Genomic DNA, 4,543 nt, shown 5'->3' with positions numbered 1-4,543 from the left:
CAAATAAAGAAAAACAAGACAATTAAGCGAAATAAGACAAACAAGACTATTAGGCTAAGGGCCAATTTCTTCACCTCCGCTTAACTCTTAAGCGGTGCTTACCCATACGCTTAAACCTGGTTTAAGAACTAAGCGGAGGTGAAGAAATCGGCTCTAAATATGACAAATAAACCAAAATAGACCAACGAGATTAATGAGACAAGTAAGCCAAATAAGACCAACAAGACAAGTAAACCATCTAATACTAAGGACACACCTGTGGTACTTGTACCATGGTACAAGAGGACAAAAAAATTATTTCAAGACTATCTTTGATGAAGACAATAATCGGTACGGTACGCATTTCAAGATTCTTGTACCATGGTACTTATACCACCAGTGTGTCATTATATAAGACGAGTTTAGTACTTTCCATTAAATTCCACTACGCTTTGTTATCTTTGCAGATACGTATTTCGACCTCACAGTTGAGGTCGAAATACGTATCTTCAAAGATAACAAAACGTAGTGGAATTCAATGGAAAGTACTAAACGGCCGTTTTACGCATATTTGTCCCATGTTTGCTGGGATTTCCTATATATGTACATGGGACAGTTATGCGTATAACGGCAGTAAACTCGTCTTAGACGGTTGAATACATTCTTCTAAAAAGAGCTTAAAATATTTTTTTTGAAGACAAGTAAGCCAAATAAGACAAATAAGACAAGTAAGCCAAATAGGACAAATGAGTGGAGTAAGAAAAATGGGAGAAGCCAAATAAGACAAACACGACAATCAAGCGAAATAAGACTAATAAAACAATGAAGCGAAATAAAACAAATGAGACAAGTAAACCAAAGAAGACCAACAATACATATGAGACAAATAAACCAAATAAGACAAATAAGGGTCGTTTTCTTCAACTTCGCTTAAGAGTTAAGCGGAGGTGAAGAAATCGGCCCTAAACAAAGTAGGACAAATGAAACAAGAAAGCCAAATAGACAACAAGACACTTTTAGCAAAATAAGACAAATAAATCAAAATAAACAAATGAGACAAGTAAGCCAAATAAGACAATCAAGACAATTAAGCGAAATAAGACAAACAAGACAAATGACAAATTAACGTCCAAGTCGGGTTGTTTAATCCCCGGAAATAGGCAATTAACTTTGATTGAACTGAAGACAAATGAGATGAAATATTTTAAGCTCTTTTTAGTGGAATGTATTCAACCGTCTAAGACGAGTTAAGTAACCTCCATTTAATTCCACCAATTATTTCGATATCTTTGCAGATACGTATTTCGACCACAACTGTGTGGTCGTCTTCAGTGTCTCATATTTGACTCGATTTGAGTCAAGTCGAGTCAAGTACGAGACACTGAAAACGACCACACAGTTGTGGTCGAAATACGTATCTGCAAAGATATCGAAATAATTGGCGGAATTAAATGGAGGTTACTTAACTTGTCTTAGACGGTTGAAGACAAATGAGACAAGTAAACCAAATAAGACAATCAAGACAATTAACGAAATAAGACAAATATACCAAATGAGACAAGTAAGCTCAATAAGATCAACAAGACTAATAGGCCAAATAAGACCAACTATAAATATTACAAAAATAAAACAAATAAGACAAGTAAGACAAACAAGGCAAATAAGACAAGTGAGTCAAATAGACAAATGAGATCTTAAATCATAAGTGTATGAGTACCCAAGTAACACCAAGCATTACAATATAGCACATATATCAATCACAAATCGGCATGCTAAATGCTAATTGCATTAGATCTGTTTTAATGATGTGTTGTTGCATTTATTTATCAACTGTCAGACAACGATACTCTAAATCAGCAGTACGAATGCAGCGATGCATTACTGGTGCTTTATTTCAACATGCCAAAGCAATGAACCATTAATTCGGTCTTATAATTGCCCTTTTCCACTTTAAGTCAACTTTTGGGGCTGTGTTTTTTACAGGCATATATAGCTTCATGGTTACTTGGGTAAGCACCGCTAAACAGTTAAGCGGAGATGAAAAAATTGACCCTAAGCCAATAAGACAAATGAGACAAGTAAGCCAAATAAGATAAACAATACTTCTTCTTCTTCTTCATTGGCATTACATCCCCCACTGGGACATTTCCGCCTCGCAGCTTAATGTTCATTAAGCACTTCCTCAGTTATTAACTGCGAGGTTTCTAAGCCAAGTTACCATTTCAGCATTTGTATATCATTAGGCTAACACGATGATACTTTAATGCCCAGGGAAGTCGAGACAATTTCCAATCCGAAAATTGTCTAGACTGGCACCGGGAATCGAACCCAGCCACCCTCAGCATGGTCTTGCTTTGTAGCCGCGCCTCTTACCGCACGGCCAACACACTTAAGCTAAATAAGCCAAATAAACCAAATAAGACAAACAAGACAATTAAGTGCAATTAATCTAAATTTAAAAAAATGTACAAATATAATGCTGAAAAGAAAATAAAGAATAAAATCAAAATAAATATGCCCACAAAAACTATTTTGTAAACAAGCCGAAAAAAGAATGCTAAGAAGAAGAATCGAGGTACCCATATCTAAATCATATCTAATAAAAATCTAGTAGAGCTGTGGTACTAATGTCTAGGAGATATCTCTGCGTTATCTAAGAGAACCGTTATGTCAAATCCTTTCCGGTTCAAACGGTCTACTCGTCTAAAATTTGAGGTAGACACCGGTTCAAACGGTTGTTGCATTTGAGGCGGATTTGAGGTCTGACAGGTTCTAGAAATCGACCAAAAATATCTAGGAGACTAATTTTTTTGTCTCAGAGATATCACGGGAGATTTCTAGAAGACGTTTCCGAGCGGGCGGTTTTGGTGGCAAATATACATTTCGTTATTCCTTACTCATTTTACAGATTAGAACTAATAAATCAGTATCTGTGGCTAGCACTCTTTCAAGGCTGTGTGCCACAGCCTAATTCAACTCGATTCTGTTCTATTTGCACTGCGCACAAGAAAGTGTGGATGGATCGCACGAGACTCACGCAGCAGCAAACAAACAGTCTGCGGATGAAGAATAAAAAAGACTTAATTTCTGTCTCAGTGTGCTCGACTGCTCAGTGCACGAAATTTTACCGGATAAAATGTAAATATTCGGAGAATCAAAATGTTTTACTGTACTTTCCCCAACACTGTACGTTGAAAGCCCAGTGGTGTACGAAGAAATTTAAAATAAGTTTCCATATAAGGGAAGATCCATTAATTACGTAACGCAAAAATTGGAATTTTCAACCCCCTCCCCCCTATGTCACACTTTTTGTATGAAGCTTCTGAAAACTTTGTATGGATCGTCACACTTCACTCAACCCCCCCTCCCCCCTCTAAGCGTTACGTAATTTGTGGACGTTCCCTAATAAATATTTCATCAATGCTCAAAAATAAACATTTTGTTGCATCTGGCAACATTATGTAGCAGCTGACAAGCTTTTACCACCCCATTTCCACCCACCTCAAATTTTCGTCACTTTTTCGTACAAGTTGCCTCACCAATACACAGAAAAAAATAATACTGTTTTTCTAAATATGTCCTACTTTACAATTAAAAAGTGACTTATTTTCGTAAAAATAAAAGTTGAAATGCGCATCGCAAAAGTCAATTAATTGTTCTAAAAGTATTTTTTTTCTCTTTCAGTTATACATTTAAAAGTTCATACTTTACCCATGAAAATTGTCGAACTGTCAGATCACATAATAAAAGCTCAGCACAACATTTTAGATTGGGACACCTTAAGAAAAATAAAATGAATTACTCATTTCACATCAAGTGGTAAACTCGGGTAAAAAAGGCATTTCAAGTGATGGCAAAATATATTTTAATATTTATTTAACTACAAATTTAACCGCTTTCAACTCTTACCATGCATATAACAATCAAATTAGCAACAAACTATTTATATAGAATGCAATTTCACTTATGCTAAACTTTCGAATACATTTCTCACAGTGTATTCATCTCGTCTAAGCATTTGGAGTTATCGGTGTATTTTTATTCCGTCATCGCAAAACAAAAGTTCCGGATAACTGGCTGACTTCTGAAACGCCAACCGGATTCCAACGGTGGAATGCAGATCCCAAATAATCGGATAGTAAAGCAGGTTCGTTCGATTGAAATAACAATTTATTAAGTTTTGTGATTAGAACCAGTAATTCATTTTACAGAATCGATCCCGGCGAAAGAATCATTTATATCCAGAGATGGTTTATCGAAGGGAAAAACGACCTCTTCGAGCACTAAGCGGTACAAAAAGTGGGCATTTTTCTAAAAGTTGTGTATTGCCAACGTGTGGAAGCCGATAAACAGGTTCGTTTGCATAAATTATTAGATATCACTTACATCTTGATCGTAACAAAAACTGGAATTTTCTCTATAGGTCTAAAAATGCCAGCGGAACAAAATTTGGAAACAGATGGTTTACCGACGGAAAAGCAGAATAGGAACATTCTATACACACATGACCATACAAAATAGTGATGATGTAAGTTCAAAATGGAATGAAAATAAAAAATAAAAT

At 35.7% G+C, this 4,543-nt stretch overlaps 1 long non-coding RNA gene across 1 annotated transcript; it reads left to right on the top strand.

The window, feature by feature from the left end:
• Positions 1-3,998: 3,998 nt before the first annotated feature.
• LOC134219204 (uncharacterized) lies at positions 3,999-4,543 on the top strand. The gene is made up of 3 exons (XR_009981515.1): positions 3,999-4,126; positions 4,191-4,332; positions 4,403-4,543. It is a non-coding gene; the product is annotated as an uncharacterized LOC134219204 (long non-coding RNA).

Source organism: Armigeres subalbatus, chromosome 3 (assembly GCF_024139115.2).
Source record: "Armigeres subalbatus isolate Guangzhou_Male chromosome 3, GZ_Asu_2, whole genome shotgun sequence".
Lineage (NCBI taxonomy): Eukaryota > Metazoa > Arthropoda > Insecta > Diptera > Culicidae > Armigeres > Armigeres subalbatus.
This window is presented reverse-complemented; position numbering and strand designations above follow the sequence as displayed.